The sequence below is a fragment of the Phyllobates terribilis genome, unplaced genomic scaffold, assembly GCF_046119375.1.
Source record: "Phyllobates terribilis strain yellow unplaced genomic scaffold, ASM4611937v1 Scaffold_11__3_contigs__length_659146591, whole genome shotgun sequence".
Lineage (NCBI taxonomy): Eukaryota > Metazoa > Chordata > Amphibia > Anura > Dendrobatidae > Phyllobates > Phyllobates terribilis.
The window spans coordinates 286,236,251-286,254,548 of record NW_027362771.1 but is presented as its reverse complement, the minus strand read 5'-3'; positions in this window follow the sequence as shown (position 1 = coordinate 286,254,548).

Below are 18,298 nucleotides of genomic sequence, written 5' to 3'. Positions count from 1 at the left end.
GATTGTGGGCCCTAGGTCAAACAGGGTTGCCCCCACGGTCTACAGCTCCTGCACAACATCCTCCTCAGCCACCTCCTCCTCTTCAGCCTCCATCTCCGAATTGACCACATCAGTCACAAGCTGGAAGCACTGCAGCACTGCCTCGGCCAAGCGGCAACAGGCTGTGCTGAATCTAATATGCTTAGGTGAATAACCGCACAATGCTGAAGAGTTGTGGACAGCTCTGAAAGAGCAGGCAGATCTGTGGCTCACACCGCTGAACCTACTGCCAGGCATGGTCGTGTGTGACAATGGCCGGTACCTGGTGGCGGCTCTGAGGCAAGGCGAGCTCACACACGTGCCATGCCTGGCCCATGTGCTTAACCTCGTAGTTCAGCGGTTTCTCAAATCCTACCCGGAGCTGCCAGATCTGCTTGTTAAAGTACGCCGCCTGTGTGCCCATTTTAGAATTTCAGCTACAGCTTCCGCCGCTCTTGCAGTGTTTCAGCAGCGTTTGCAGCTTCCGGCTCACAGACTGGTGTGTGATGTCCCCACGCGATGGAACTCTACACTGCAGATGTTGGGAAGGATTTTTGAGCAGAAGAGGGCAGTTGTTGAGTACCAGCATCAACAAGGCCATCGGTATTCAGTTCAGACTCCACACATAAGACCTCAGGAGTGGACATGGATGTCAGACATATGTAACATCCTCCAAAACTTTGAGGACTCTACCAAGATGGTGAGCGGCAATGACACCATAATTAGCGTCACCATCCCACTATTCTGTCTTCTGAAACTCTCTCTGCTCACAATCAAAGTGGATGCATTGCAGGCGAGCACGATGAGATGGAGCAAGGAACCATACAGGGTGATTACACACAGCCAAGCCTCATCGCATCCCAGCGTGGATTGGGTGACAATGAGGAAGAGGAGTAGGAGGAAGGACAGGAGCTAGTCTCATGCACTATACAAAGTACTACCTGCACAGCTGTCATACCGTCTGTTCAGCGTGGATGGCCAGAGCACAGAGAGAAGGAGGAGGAGGAGAGCATGGTCAGTCATCCTCTTGGTGAGGACACGGAAGTCTTGCCTGTTAGTAGTCTGGACAGAAGACACTGAATCTTTGAGCACAAGACACAGACCATACTATCACCTGTAGGCTGGCCCGGTCGAACTTATATCAAGTGCTTAGTGTATGGACCAATGAGGAATGGCAGACCATTCGGTAACACACATGGAGAAAAGAGAACCACCGAATAATAGGTCCAATCATGCAAAGGATTATATAAATCACTTTTATTATGTAGAGGTAACAAGTGGCACTACATGCAAAGAGAAAGCCGCATTGTAGAGTCCAAAACACAAAAAAAGATCACACAGTAAAGTTTACATGATAAGCTGCATAATACAAAACATGATGGTAATACAACAGGTACAGGTATTAGATCGTATTTGCTAGGAATCTAATTGACATATAGAGTGAATCCCCTGAGAAACCCCTAAAAATCTAGGAAAAAGAGCAGGTAATATGATCAACCAACATATATAGGAGTACTATGTGTAGTACTATGTGTACTATAATACTAGCCATATCTAAATCAGATATATATGTACAGGCAGTACAAACCTGGGGTTTGCCGCGGAGTGCCACTCACACCAGCTGCTGTACTGACAGGTACGCTATACATTTTTCTCCAATTGACTGTATGTTGCCCCTTTGATACTGCCTGTACATATATATCTGATTTAGATATGGCTAGTATTATAGTACACATAGTACTACACATAGTACTCCTATATATGTTGGTTGATCATATTACCTGCTCTTTTTCCTAGATTTTTAGGGGTTTCTCAGGGGATTCACTCTATATGTCAATTAGATTCCTAGCAAATACGATCTAATACCTGTACCTGTTGTATTACCATCATGTTTTGTATTATGCAGCTTATCATGTAAACTTTACTGTGTGATCTTTTTTTGTGTTTTGGACTCTACAATGCGGCTTTCTCTTTGCATGTAGTGCCACTTGTTACCTCTACATAATAAAAGTGATTTATATAATCCTTTGCATGATTGGACCTATCATTCGGTGGTTCTCTTTTCTCCCTGTTAGTAGTCTGGCACGCATGGCTGACTTTATGTTACTCTGCCTTTCCCATGACCCTCACGTTCTCAAAATTTTGGGTGACAGTCATTACTGGTTGCTGACACTTCTAGACCCATGCTACAAGGAGAACTTTATATCTCTTATTCCTGAGGCGGACAGGTCTACAAAAATGGGGCTGTACCAGAAGGCCCTTGTTGTGGAACTATTAAAGAAATTCCCATCTGAAAACGCTGAATGCAGAGGGCACACTTTGTTGGACAACCAAGGAGTACAGGCGAGAGAGACACAACTTTAATCCAGCAGAGGCAGGGGAACACTGTCAAAGTTCTGGGAGAGTTTTCTCAGACCCTCCCATCGCACAGGCCCTGAGGTGCGGGGTCCTCTCACAAGGAGTGCAAAGTTTGGGAAGATGCTGAGGGAGTACCTTGTCGACCGTACCACCGTCCTCCGTGATTCCGCTGTGCCTTATAATTATTGGGTATCCAAGTTGGATACGTGGAATGAACTGGCTCTCTATGCTTATTGAGGTCCTGGCCTGCCCTGCCGCCAGCGTTTAATCAGAGCGGGTTTTTAGTGCCGCTGGTGGAGTTATAACAGATAAACGCATCCGCCTGTCAACTGAAAATGCTGACAGGCTGACTCTTATAAAAATCAACGAGGGCTGGATTGGGCCAGACTTCTCAACACCACCGAATGATAGCAGCGTAACATAAACTCCAGTGTCTTTTCTTGGGGGGTGTATTCCCATGCACCTTTTCACACCCACACATGGTTATACGCTGCCTGATTTTGGCTATTTGCTCTTTTCCTCCTCCTTCTTCTCATCCTCCACCACCATATCACCAGGGTGACCGTGGTCCGTGATGCAACACCCACATAATTTTTTAAAGGGTGTTTATGATGCCCGTAAAAAAAAATTTTTAAACAGTATGTTCATGTATACCCCCCAGGGGTAAATGTTTTTCAGCCCATACACTTAGTGCATGGGCATTACAAGCATGGGAGGCCCGTTCCTTTCTATTGGGAATATTTTTTATGAGGCCCTTCTCCACGTCTCTTCCAAGAGTCATTGAAGAGCCTCCAAATTTTTTGCAGCCCTTGCATTCACTGCATAGGCCAACAATATGGGAGACTCTCTCCTTTCTAATGGGAATTTGTCATTACTGTGGCCCTGCTCTATGTGTCTTTAAATTCTTAGTGGGGTTTTTCCTAAACTTGGTCAGCCATTGGACTCACTGCATACCCTATAACTGTATAGCAGACACTCTCCTTTCTAATGGGAACATGTCGTACCTTGTTACTGTGACCCTGCTCTATGTGTCTTTAAATTGTTAATCGGGTATTTCCTAAAATTGGTCAGCCTTTGGACTCACTGCATACCCTATAACTATATAGCAGACCCTGTCCTTTCTAATGGGAACATGTCGTACTTGTTACTGTGGCCCTGCTCTGTGTGTTTTTAAATTCTTAGTGGGGTTTTTCCTAAAATTGGTCAGCGGTTGGACTCACTGCATACCCTATAACTGTATAGCAGACCCTCTCCTTTCTAATGGGAACATGTCGTACCTTGTTACTGTGGCCCTGCTCTGTGTGTCTTTAAATTCTTTGTGGGGTTTTCCCTAAAATTTTTCAGCCGTTGGACTCACTGCATACCCGATAAGTGTATAGGAGACCCTCTCCTTTCTAATGGGAACATGTCGTAATTTGTTACTGTGGCCATGCTCTGTGTGTCTTTAAATTCTTAGTGGGGTTTTTCCGAAAATTGGTCAGCCGTTGGACTCACTGCATACCCTATAACTGTATAGCAGACCCTCTCCTTTCTAATGGGAACATGTCGTACCTTGTTACTGTGGCGCTGCACTGTGTGTCTTCAAATTCTTAGTGGGGTTTTTCCTAAAATTGGTCAGCCGTTGGACTCACTGCATACCCTATAACTGTTTAGCAGACCCTCTCCTTTCTAATGGGAACATGTCGTACCTTCTAACTGTGGCCCTGCTTTGTGTGTCTTTAAATTATTAGTGGGGATTTTCCTAAAATTGGTCAGCCATTGGACTCACTGCATACCCTATAACTGTATAGCAGACCCTCTCCTTTCTAATGGGAACAAGTCGTACTTGATACTGTGGCCCTGCTCTGTGTGTCTTTAAATTCTTTGTGGGGTTTTCCCTAAAATTTTTCAGCCGTTGGACTCACTGCATACCCGATAAGTGTATAGGAGACCCTCTCCTTTCTAATGGGAACATGTCGTAATTTGTTACTGTGGCCATGCTCTGTGTGTCTTTAAATTCTTAGTGGGGTTTTTCCGAAAATTGGTCAGCCGTTGGACTCACTGCATACCCTATAACTGTATAGCAGACCCTCTCCTTTCTAATGGGAACATGTCGTACCTTGTTACTGTGGCGCTGCACTGTGTGTCTTCAAATTCTTAGTGGGGTTTTTCCTAAAATTGGTCAGCCGTTGGACTCACTGCATACCCTATAACTGTTTAGCAGACCATCTCCTTTCTAATGGGAACATGTCGTACCTTCTAACTGTGGCCCTGCTTTGTGTGTCTTTAAATTATTAGTGGGGATTTTCCTAAAATTGGTCAGCCATTGGACTCACTGCATACCCTATAACTGTATAGCAGACCCTCTCCTTTCTAATGGGAACAAGTCGTACTTGATACTGTGGCCCTGCTCTGTGTGTCTTTAAATTCTTTGTGGGGTTTTCCCTAAAATTTTTCAGCCGTTGGACTCACTGCATACCCGATAAGTGTATAGGAGACCCTCTCCTTTCTAATGGGAACATGTCGTAATTTGTTACTGTGGCCATGCTCTGTGTGTCTTTAAATTCTTAGTGGGGTTTTTCCGAAAATTGGTCAGCCGTTGGACTCACTGCATACCCTATAACTGTATAGCAGACCCTCTCCTTTCTAATGGGAACATGTCGTACCTTGTTACTGTGGCGCTGCACTGTGTGTCTTCAAATTCTTAGTGGGGTTTTTCCTAAAATTGGTCAGCCGTTGGACTCACTGCATACCCTATAACTGTTTAGCAGACCATCTCCTTTCTAATGGGAACATGTCGTACCTTCTAACTGTGGCCCTGCTTTGTGTGTCTTTAAATTATTAGTGGGGATTTTCCTAAAATTGGTCAGCCATTGGACTCACTGCATACCTTATAACTGTATAGCAGACCCTCTCCTTTCTAATGGGAACAAGTCGTACTTGATACTGTGGCCCTGCTCTGTGTGTCTTTAAATTCTTTGTGGGGTTTTCCCTAAAATTTTTCAGCCGTTGGACTCACTGCATACCCGATAAGTGTATAGGAGACCCTCTCCTTTCTAATGGGAACATGTCGTAATTTGTTACTGTGGCCATGCTCTGTGTGTCTTTAAATTCTTAGTGGGGTTTTTCCGAAAATTGGTCAGCCGTTGGACTCACTGCATACCCTATAACTGTATAGCAGACCCTCTCCTTTCTAATGGGAAAATGTCGTACTCGTTACTGCGGCCCGGCTCTGTGTGTCTTTAAATTCTTAGTGGGGTTTTTCCTAATATTGGTCAGCCGTTGGACTCACTGAATTCCCTATAATTGTATAGTAGACCCTCTCCATTCTAATGGGAACATTTCTTACTTGTTACTGTGGCCTTCCTCTGTGTGTCTTTAAATTTTTAGTGGGGATTTTCCTAAAATTGATCAGCCGTTGGACTCACTGCATACCCTATAACTGTATAGCAGACCCTCTCCTTTCTAATGGGAACATGTCGTACTTGTTACTGTGGCCCTGCTCTGTGTGCCCTTAAATTCTTAGTGGGGTTTTTCCTAAAATTGGTCAGCAGTTGGACTCACTGCATACCCTACAACTGTACAGCAGACCCTCTCCTTTCTAATGGGAACATGTCGTACCTTGTTACTGTGACCCTGCTCTATGTATCTTTAAATTCTTAATGTGGTTTTTCCTAAAATTGGTCAGCCGTTGGACTCACTGCATACCCTATAACTGTATAGCAGACCCTCTCCTTTCTAATGGGAACAAGTCGTACTTGTAGCTGTGGCCCTGCTCTATGTGTCTTTAAATTCTTAGTGGGGTTTTTCCTAAAATTGGTCAGCCGTTGGACTCACTACATACCCTATAACTGTATCGCAGACCCTCTCCTTTCTAATGGGAACATGTCTTACCTTGTTACTGTGGCCATGTTCTGTTTGTCTTTAAATTCTTAGTGGGGTTTTTCCTAAAATTGGTCAGCCGTTGGACTCACTGCATACCCTATAACTGTCTAGCAGACCCTCTCCTTTCTAATGAGAACATGTTGTACGTTGTTACTGTGGCGCTGCTCTGTGTGTCTTTAAATTCTTAGTGGGGTTTTTCCTAAATTAGTCAGCCGTTGGATTCACTGCATACCCTTTAACTGTATAGCAGACCCACTCCTTTCTAATGGGAACATGACGTACTTGTTACTGTGGCCCTGCTCTATGTGTCTTTAAATTCTTAGTGGGGTTTTTCCTAAAATTGGTCAGCCGTTGGACTCACTGCATACCCTATAACTGTTTAGCAGACCCTCTCCTTTCTAATGAGGACATGTTGTACGTTGTTACTGTGGCCCTGCTCTGTGTGTCTTCAACTTCTTAGTGGGGATTTTTCTAAAATTGGTCAGCCGTTGGACTCACTGCCTCACCTATAACTGTATAGCAGACCCCCGGCTTTCTAATGGGAACATGTTGAACCTTGCTACTGTGGCCCTGCTCTGTGTGTCTTTATATTCTTAGTGGGGTTTTTCCTAAATTAGTCAGCCGTTGGACTCACTGCATACCCTATTACTGTATAGCAGACCCTCTCTTTTCTAATGGGAACATGTCGTACCATGTTACTGTTGCCCTGTTCTGTGTGTCTTTAAATTCTTAGTGGGGTTTTTCCTAAAATTGGTCAGCCGTTGGACTCACTGCATACCCGATAACTGTATAGCAGACCCTCTCCTTTCTAATGGGAACATGTGTTACTGTGGCCCTGCTCTGTGTGTCTTTAAATTCTTATATGGGTTTTTCCTTAAATTGGTCAGCCGTTGGACTCACTGCCTAGCCTATAACTGTATAGCAGACCCTCTGCTTTCTAATGGGAGCATGTCGTACCTTGTTACTGTGGCCCTGCTCTGTGTGTCTTTAAATTTTTAGTGGGGTTTTTCCTAAATTAGTCAGCCGTTGGACTCACTGCATACCCTATAACTGTATAGCAGACCCTCTCCTTTCTAATGGGAACATGTCGTACTTTGTTACTGTGGCCCTGCTCTGTGTGTCTTTAAATTCCTTTCTAATCTGAACATGTTGTACCTGTTACTGTGGCCCTGCTCCGTGTGTCTTTAAATTCTTAGTGGGGTTTTTCCTAAAATTGGTCAGCCATTGGACTCACTGCATACCCTATAACTGTTTAGCAGACCCTCTCCTTTCTAATGAGGACATGTTGTACGTTGTTACTGTGGCCCTGCTCTGTGTGTCTTCAAATTCTTAGTGGGGATTTTCCTAAAATTGGTTAGCCGTTGGACTCACTGCCTAACCTATAACTGTATAGCAGACCCTCTGCTTTCTAATGGGAACATGTTGTACCTTGTTACTGTGGCCCTGCTCTGTGTGTCTTTAAATTCTTAGTGGGGTTTTTCCTAAATTAGTCAGCCGTTGGACTCAGTGCATAACCTATTACTGTATAGCAGACCCCCTCCTTTCTAATGGGAACATGTCGTACCATGTTACTGTTGCCCTCTTCTGTGTGTCTTTAAATTCTTATTGGGGTTTTTCCTAAAATTGGTCAGCCGTTGGACTCACTGCATACCCGATAACTGTATAGCAGACCCTCTCCTTTCTAATGGGAACATGTCTTACCTTGTTACTGTGGCCCTGCTCTGTGTGTCTTTAAATTCTTATTTGGGTTTTTCCTAAAATTGGTCAGCCGTTGGACTCACTGCCTAACCTATAACTGTATAGCAGACCCTCTGCCTTCTAATGGGAACATGTCGTACCTTGTAACTGTGGCCCTGCTCTGTGTGTCTTTAAATTCTTAGTGGGATTTTTCCTAAAATTGGCCAGCCTTTGGACTCACTGCATACCAGATAACTGTATAGCAGACCCTCTCCTTTCTAATGGGAACATGTCGTACTTTGTTACTGTGGCCCTGCTCTGTGTGTCTTTAAATTCTTATTTGGGTTTTTCCTAAAATTGGTCAGCCGTTGGACTTACTACATACCCTATAACTGTATAGCAGACCCTCTCCTTTCTAATGGGAACATGTCGTACTTGTTACTGTGGCCCTGCTCTGTGTGTCTTTAAATTCCTTTCTAATCTGAACATGTTGTACTTGTTACTGTGGCCCTGCTCTGTGTGTCTTTAAATTCTTATTGGGGTTTTTCCTAAAATTGGTCAGCCGTTGGACTCACTGCATACCCTATAACTGTATAGCAGACCCTCTCCTTTCTAATGGTAACATGTCGTACTTGTTACTGTGGCCCTGCTCTGTGTGTCCTTAAATTCTTAGTGGGGTGTTTCCCAAATTTTGGCAGCCCTTGCAGTCACAGCATGGGCATTACCACTATAGTAGACCCGCTCCTTTTTAATGGGAACATTTTTTTTACTGAGACCCTCTCCTCTGTCTCTTCAAAGGGGTATTGGGTTGTGTCCAATTTTTTGCAGCCCTTGCAGTCACTGGATATGCAATAGCTGTATAAGAGACCCACTTGTTAATAATGGGAACAGCAATGTATAGCTGGCTGATGGCTCTCTAACAATAGCGAGGGCCGACTGCTGGCCTTTTAAGAATAGTATTGGCCGTCTGATGGCCCTATAAAAATAGCTTTACGACTTTCCCTCCATCATAAATAAAACAGGATGTGTCTGATGATGTGTCACACACCACATTGCCAGATAAGGTTGTAAAATGTTAAAATGACATTTCCCAGTGAATGCACTTGCCTTAAAAAATAACGTAAAAAACCCAAAACAATAGGATCTTTCTTTAGTATAAAAAACAGCGTCACCAATTTAACCTCAATGTAATCACATTGTTCAGCTCATGCACCTCCTCCTCCATCACTGAAATGACTACATCAGTCACAAGCAGACAGCACTGCATCACTGCCTTGGCCAAGCGGCAACAAGCTGTGCTGAAGATAACATGCTTAATGCTAAATTGACAATCCGCCCAGCGCTGCAGAGTTGTTGAAAGCTGTAACACAGCAGCCTGATCTGTGGCTCTCACCGCTGAACATACAGCCAGGCATGGTCGTGTGTGACAATGGATAGAACTTGGTGACGGACAAATGATAGCCGGGGTAGATACGGTTTCCCTCTATGCCAGTCCTTTCACCGAGCTAAAGAATATGGCTGTGGTGAAATACAACCCCCACTGAGAAGCTGTTTCAGATTGAAAAACATTGTGACCACAAAAGGATTTGATTCTGAGGGATAACCTTTCTCACCCACTCAAGAGTCCCATAGCAGCTGCAAAGTTAGCGCTATCATGAACTCTCCTAATGTAGAAGACAAGGCACACCAGAGGATTCTCTGGTGGGATCGTCCAACCCTGCCGAGAAGTCCTGGCTAAGAAAAGTGTGTGGGAAGGTTCCCGGGCACTCTATTTTTACTGAGGAGGAAACACACGCAAACACGGGGAGAACATACAAAGTCCTTGCAGATGTTGTCCTTACTGGGATTTGAACCCAGGATCCCAGCACTGCAAGGCTTCAGTGCTAACCACTGATCCAATGCGCTGCCGTTCACCCTCTAATATCTAACAGGCTGGAGAAACTTGCACCTACAGCTACTCTATCTTCAGCTCCTTTGTGAGAAAATGGATTTGGGCAGCAACTCAGTCTACCAAATTAATTTCCTGAGAAGGAAATTGGGGATGGCTTTGCTACTGGTACTGGGGGCAGTGCTAATACCATGGCGTCGTACCTAGAGATGAGCGTTGTTCTACTCGAACTGTTCGCCAATCTCAAATTCGAGCTGTTTTGGGCGGTGTTCGAGCCGGTCGGCGAACACGAACAATTTGAGAAAAATTCGGCTGTTCGAGGTTATGTTCGATAACTGTTCGTGCACCAAAATCATAACTGGATTTTTTCTCAGTAATGATGAAAATTAATGTTAATACGCAGTTTGAGTGTACAGCGGGGCGGGGGGAGGGGCAGGGGATGGATCTCTGCAGGAACAATGAAGATCTCCATTTTTTTTTCTCTTTCCCGCATTTGCAGTGGGGAGGTGCAATCTGTCAGCCTATCAGCAGCGCACACACGGAGCGAAGTGCTTTTTTTCACACAAGCAAGGGCATGTGTGATTGGCAGTGTATGTCACATGTCCTTGCCCTATAAGACCAAGCCATTTTCCCCGTCGCCACCATTTTCTCACTGCTGCAGCTGCGTGTTAGACGGCACCGCTGTTGCTGTGTGCGCTATACCTTGTTAATTTCAAGCCAATTTTCGCACAAATATACAGATAGCTTGGGAGTAGGGAATAGTTGTGATTGCAGTCCTTTTAAGGACTAGGTTACAGCATTTCCTACGACTTTTATCAGGCAGGTCTGTGCTCTTAAATAGATAGATTGCGGGAGTAAAGACTAATTGTAATTGGAGTCCTTTTCAGGACTAGGTTACATCAGTTCCTATCAGTTTTTGCCAGGCAGTTCTGTGCCAGTGCTGTGCAAGTTTTTTTCACAGCATTTGGCTGAATCTAGCAAAGCTAATCCTTTTTGGCCTATTGCAGAGTGTGTTAGTCAGTGGAGTAGCCTATCTGTGTTGCAAGATATACCACCTGTGTATAGAATACCAATTTTTTTACTGCACCTAGTGAAGTAAAATCTTTTGGGCATAGCATCATTCTATTAGTCCATCTATACTGACCTCCATCAGGTTGCAAACTGAATATAATTTTTTTCTGCATCTAGCTCTGAAAAAATATTTGGGCTTCTAGCAGTGTGTGGGACTTGGTCTATTAGTCCATCTATACTGACCTCCATCAGGTTGCAAATTAAAAATAATTTTTTTCTGCATCTAGCTCTGAAAAAATATTTGGGCTTCTGGCAGTGTGTGGGACTTGTTCTATTAGTCCTTCTATACTGACGTCCAGCAGGTTGCAAATTGAATATAATTTTTTTCTGCATCTAGCTCTGAAAAAATATTTGGGCTTCTAGCGGTGTGTGGGACTTGGTCTATTAGTCCATCTATACTGACCTCCATCAGGTTGCAAATTAAAAATAATTTTTTTCTGCATCTAGCTCTGAAAAAATATTTGGGCTTCTAGCAGTGTGTGGGACTTGGTCTATTAGTCCATCTATACTGACCTCCATCAAGTTGCAAATTAAAAATAATTTTTTTCTGCATCTAGCTCTGAAAAAATATTTGGGCTTCTAGCAGTGTGTGGGACTTGGTCTACTAGTCCATCTATACTGACCTCCATCAGGTTGCAAATTAAAAATAACTTTTTTCTTCATTTAGCTCTGAAAAAATATTTGGGATTCTAGCAGTGTGTGGGACTTGTTCTATTAGTCCTTCTATACTGACCTCCAGCAGGTTGCAAATTGAATATAATTTTTTTCTGCATCTAGCTCTGAAAAAATATTTGGGCTTCTAGCGGTGTGTGGGACTTGGTCTATTAGTCCATCTATACTGACCTCCTTCAGGTTGCAAATTAAAAATAATTTTTTTCTGCATCTAGCTCTGAAAAAATATTTGGGCTTCTAGCAGTGTGTGGGACTTGGTCTATTAGTCCATCTATACTGACCTCCATCAGGTTGCAAATTGAATAAAAAAATTTTCTGCATCTAGCTCTGAAAAAATATTTGGGCTTCTAGCGGTGTGTGGGACTTGGTCTATTAGTCCATCTATACTGACCTCCATCAGGTTGCAAATTAAAAATAATTTTTTTCTGCATCTAACCCAGCCAATAGTTTTGGCCTAATACCACAGTTTGGCCACTCAGCTCTGCTCTGTTACCATCCATTGTTTTTTTGTGCAAACAACTCCAGAGTTGTGAATTAGTTAACCACCAAAATGAGTGGAAAAAGGCCTGCTGCTGGTGGAAAGGGGAATAGGCGTGTTGGGAAGGGGAAAAAAGGTTGTGTCCGTGGGGTAGGTGCAGAAGAAAGACCATCTTCCAGCCAAACTAAAATGTCTACTTCTTTTAGCGGACAATGTGATAAGATCCCTTTCTTACGGCCACGCCAATCGCTACAAATTCCAGATGAGGCACAAAAACAGCAGGTGCTTCAACGGATATCAAGTGCTCCTTTAAGTGGGCTCTCCTCCACATCAACTTCAACATCACAAATACTCCAGTCCTCAAAGGTGTCACCCAAATCGCACTTGCTTCCTCACAGCTCCCAAATCTCCAGCTGCCCGTCTGAGTATGAGGTAGAACAGATGGTTGAGTCTGCAGAGCTGTTTACTCATACTATAGCCTGGGAATCAGAGGTCGACTCCAGCGCTTCTGTGAATCCAGACGAGGAAATGATCTGCACTGATGCCCAGAATCTTTATGAGTCGGATCCAGGACCAGACGCAGAAGGTTCTGACCATAATGTAGACCCTCATTCCCAAACTGTAACTCCTGTTGGTGGAGACAATGAGGAAGACGATGATAAGACTCAAATACCTGATTGGAGCGACAACTTTAGTTTTTTGTCAGGGCAGGAACAGGTTGGCTCTGAGGACGACGGGTGTGATAACGCACAGGGTGATGATGATGAGGTCGGAGATCCCACTTACTGTCAACCCACAGTCAGCCAAGAGATGAGGTCAGCAGAGGAGGTGGAGGAAGATGCTAGTGACGACGAGGTCAGGTTGCGCCTTCCTGGACAGAGACGTAGTACTGGAAGCACATCAACAACTGCATCCTCAAACACAACTCTGCCTCTCACCACAAGTCGTGGTGGCTCTTCAGGTCGCATGGGTGCTAAGCCTTGCATAGCCTGGGCATTTTTTCAGATCGATAAAGATGACCCAACTCGTGTTATCTGTAACATTTGTCAGCAAAAGCTAAGTAGAGGCCAAAAAATACATAGTTTGAGTACTTCATGCATGAACCGGCACATGGACATGAAGCATAAGTTGCAGTGGGAAGCTCAGTGTGCTACAATGCGGTCTAGCCAGCCGGGCCAACCACCGTCTGCCATATCTTGTGCATCCGCGGCCTCTTCATCCTCTGTGACTGGGGGGACAGCAGTCACACCTGTTTTGGGGCGCAGACCTGCCACCTCTTTACCCGCAACAGCCAGCGTGATTGGCAGGTCATCATTTTCTTTGGAGGTGGTAACACCAGCTGGTCTTGAGCGCTGTCCGACATCGATAGCACCACCTTTGGATCAAGGCAACCTAACATGTCCGCCTGCATCTTCCTCACAGACCGGCAGTTTGCCGGGGACACCCTTATCAACCCCGTCTAAGCACAATAGCCAGCCCTCGGTCCCTCAGATGTGGACAAGTAAAAGACCATTTCCTCCTAGCCATGAGAAAGCTAAGAGGTTGAATTTCACCATCTGCAAGCTCTTGGCTACAGAAATGCTGCCTTTCCACCTGGTGGACACAGAGGATTTTCGAGACCTTATGTCCGTCGCAGTGCCCCAGTACCAGATGCCCAGTCGGCACTACTTCTCAAAGAAAGGTGTGCCTGCGCTCCACCAGCATGTCGCACACAACATCACCGCTTCTTTGAGAAACTCTGTGTGTGACAGGGTGCATTTCACCACAGACACTTGGACGAGTAGGCATGGACAGGGGCGTTACATGTCGCTGACTGGGCACTGGGTAACTATGGTGACAGCAGGACAAGGGGCTGCTGTCCAAGTCTTGCCGTCCCCACGAGTTGTGCGTCAATCCTCTTTATGTCATTTTTCCTCCACTGCTTCTGCCTCCTCAACCTCCTCTCGGTCTTCCACCTGCACCCAAAGCCTGTCTGGTCATGCCACAAGCTTTCTAACTGCGCAGAAGGGATCCTGCACACCTCCTTACTATGCTGGCAGTAGGGCTCAACGTCATCAGGCGGTTTTTACATTGAAATGTCTGGGAAATGTGAGTCACACAGCTGAGGAGTTGTGGTCAGCTCTGGAGAACCAATTTCATGAATGGTTGTCTCCACTGGACCTGAAACCAGGGAAGGCCGTGTGCGACAATGCTGCAAACCTGGGTGCGGCCCTTCGCCGGGGCAATGTCACACACGTGCCTTGTATGGCTCACGTGTTGAACCTGGTTGTCCAGCAATTTTTAGCCCACTATCCCAGACTAGATGGCCTTCTGCAGAGGGCACGGTCGCTGTGTGCTCACTTCCGCCGTTCGCATCCCGCAGCTCAGCGACTTACATCTCTACAGAAGTCGTTGGGCCTGCCACTTCACCGGCTAAAATGCGATGTGCCTACCCGGTGGAATTCAACTCTGCACATGTTGCAGCGACTGTGGCAGCACCGACAAGCCCTGGTGCAATACGTTCTGACGTATAGCCTGGGCCAACGAGATTCAGAGGTGGGGCAAATCACGCTGGAGGAGTGGTCTCAGATCAGGGACCTATGCACCCTTCTGCACAGTTTTGAAATGGCGACGAAGATGTTTAGTGCTGACGATGCCATTATCAGCATGACTATTCCGGTGATTTACATGCTGGAGCACATGTTAAACAGAATTCGGAGTCAGGTGGTGGCACAAGAGGAGGTGGAGGAAGTAGAGGAGGAGGAGTTGTATGCGGAAGGGCTAACATCTGCAAGGTCCAGACGGTCGGCAGCACCAAGGCGGCAGGCATGTGAGGGTGGGGGAGATGGTTTTACCAGGGCGCATGGTAGCAGCCAAACTAGTGAGGAAGGTGCAGGAGCCCAGGAAGAAGTGGAGGACGAACTGATGGAAGACTCATCAGATGAGGGAGACCTTGATCACATTTCTGTTGTGCGAGGTTGGGGGGAGAGGACAGAGGAAGGAAGCATGATTGTTACCTCGCCACCAACACAACAGGGACTTGGTGCTCCTGGATGCGCAACACACATGAGTGCCTTCTTGCTGCACTACCTGCAACATGACCCTCGAATTGTGAGAATTAGAAATAATCCTGACTACTGGGTTGCCACACTGTTAGATCCCCGGTACAAAAGTAAATTTGCAGAAATTATTCCTGCCATAGAAAGGGATGCACGCATGCAGGAGTATCAGCAGAGACTGTTGCAGAATCTTACATGTGCTTTTCCACAAAATACCAGTGGTGCACGTAGTGAATCTCACAGTTCCAACTTGCCAACCGTGGGACCGTCAAGTGTTCAGCACTCAAACCGTAACAGAACCACAGTATCTGGTGGTAACATCAATTTTGCGGAATCATTTCACCACTTTTTTAGCCCATCCTTTGCAAGGCCACAGGAGACAAGAAGTCTGACACATAGTCAACGCCTAGAGACGATGGTACAGGAGTATCTCCAAGTAAACATTGAAGCCACGACTGTGTCACTGGACCCTTGCTCTTTTTGGGCTTCCAATCTGGATAAATGGCCGGAGCTAGCCACTTACGCCTTGGAGATCTTGTCATGCCCCGCAGCCAGCGTTCTGTCTGAACGTGTGTTCAGCGCTGCTGGTGGTGTGCTGACAGATAAGCGCACGCGGCTCTCCACTGATAATGTAGACAGACTCACGTTCATAAAGATGAACAAATCATGGATCCGAAACGACTTTTCTACCCCTGTGTCATCCTGGGGAGAGTAAAAGCTTGATGATTGTTTAAAATTACCCTACCAACCGTTTTAAGCTTTCAAATTACTAATCATGTTTATCTGTATCTTGACTGGAAAATAATTTGGGCTTTGTAGCAGTGTGCAGCACTGATCCTATTAGGCCATCTATAATAAGCTCCACCAGATTTAAAATTAAAAATAATTTTTAGCTGCATCTAGCCCGGAAAATAATTTTGGGGCTCCGAGATGTGCAAGACACATAAGTGCCTTCTTGCTGCACTACCTGCAGCATGACCCTCATATTGTCAGAATTCGAAGTAATCATGACTACTGGGTTGCCACACTCTTAGATCCCCCAAACTTTTCGATCAACCTTTTCATTTTAATAAAGACCAAAAAAATGGTCATTTTTGAAATTATAAGCATTAGCAGGTTGTTAGAAACTGAAATCAAACAGTTTTCAACTCAAAACTTTATTCTAGGTGATGTTACATTTTCACATAGGACCCCTTGTTCGAAAGGAGCTTCTGAACTCTCTCGTCCATTGAATTTGTCAGGTTTTGGATGGTTTCTGCTTCAATTGTTTTGCATGAGGACAGAATACCCTCCCAGAGCTGTTGCTTAGATGTGAACTGCCTCCCGCCATCATAGACACTCCTTTTAATGATGCTCCAAAGGTTCTGAATGGGGTAGAGGTCAGGGGAGCATGGGGGTCACACCATAAGTTTGTCCCCTTTTATGCCCATATCAGCCAGAGATGCAGATGTTTTATGTGCAGCATGAGATGGTGCATTATCATGCAGAAAAATGATCTTGCTGTGAAATACACGGTTCTTCTTCTTGAACCATGGCAGGAAGTGCTGTTTGAGAAAATCCACATACATTATGGAGTTCATCTTTAGCGCCTTCAGGGATCCTAAAGGGGCCGACAATCTCTCTCCCCATGATTCCAGCCCAAAACATTACTCCACCTCCTCCTTGTTGGCGCTGTAGCCGTGTTTGCGTGGGGTGTCCATCAACCAGCCATCCTCCACTCCATCCATCTGGACCATCGAGCGCTGCACGGCACTCATCCGTGAACAAAACAGTTTTGAAATCAGTCTTCATGTAATGTTTGGCCCACTGGAGCCGTTTCTGCTTGTGTGAAGTGGATAGAGGAGGTCGACAGGATGGCGTATGCACAGCTGCAAACCTCTGAAGGACCCTGCATCTTGTTGTTCGGGGGACGTTGGAGGCACAAGCAGCTTCAAAAACTTGTCTGCTGCTATGACAAGGCTTTTTTGCCGCTGCTCTTTCAACCTGACGTAATTGCCTGTAGGAAAGAGTCCTCAATTTGCCCTTATCAGCACGCACACGTGTGTACTGTGAATCAGCTACATACTTCTTGATTGCCAAGACACTTCATCCTGATCATCGCACAATGTTGATTGTAGTCATGCCTTGACCTAAACACTCCACAATTTGTTGCTTCTCAGCAGCCGACACATCCTTTTTCTTTCCCATTTTGGCAGAAAATGTAGGCTGCTGAATAATGTGAGAGAGCCTTTTTAAGTAGTCTTGCCTTTCATTGGACACACCTGACAAACTAATTAGCACTGGTGTCTGCAATTGCTTACAGTGATATAAAGAGCCCTGACACACATCACCATCAATGAGTTTAACTGACAAACAAACAAATTCTTCCCTTATCACTCCTAAACACTTTTTGCATAATAATTTGGAACACAGTGTACATGTGCTTTTCCACAAAACACCAGTGGTTCACGTAGTGAATCTTACAGTTCTAACTTGCCAACCGTGGTCTGTATGGAGTTGTTCAATAAAGGGCCCAAAATTAAGATAACATAGATGGGAGAGGTCTCTATGAATAGGAATTCCTAAGTATTTGATACCCTGTGAGGGCCAGGCAAAGGGAAAGTTGGACTGGATGGAATCCTATATGGATTTGGGGAGGGAGACATCGAGGGCCTCAGACTTCGCTGCATTGATTTTAAAATTTGACCATGTAACAAAGTGATCTATTTCAGCCATAACAGCATGGATGGATATATGTGATTGAGTGATATATACTAGGACATCATCAGCAAATAGAGAGCACTTGTACTCGGTGCCTCCCACCTCAATCCACCTAATATTGGGGTTATGGCGAATTGATGAGAGCAGGTGCTCCGTCACTAGGATGTATAAGAGAGGGGACAGAGAACATCCCTGCCTTGTCCCATTGGTGATTGTGAAAGGTGATGAAAATGTTCTGACGCGCCCCCTGGGCCTTGGGACACCCGGAGCCGGACCCTTTTTGGTGGATGCTGGTGGTTGTAGTCTTCGTGGCGGCGATCCGGTTCCGTGGCTCAGGGCGGTCAAACCAGTGGCGGAACTATTTATGTGGTTTTGATGTTTAAATGTCCGACTACGCCACCCGTGGATTGCGGTCAGAGTGAACCGCCGCTACAGGGCAGACCGCTAAGGCTGGTGTTGTGGGTGCAGCAGACCGTAGCATAACTCCCCACGGGAGGAGTATAGCCTCAGGGCAGTGTATGCGGAGGATGGGGG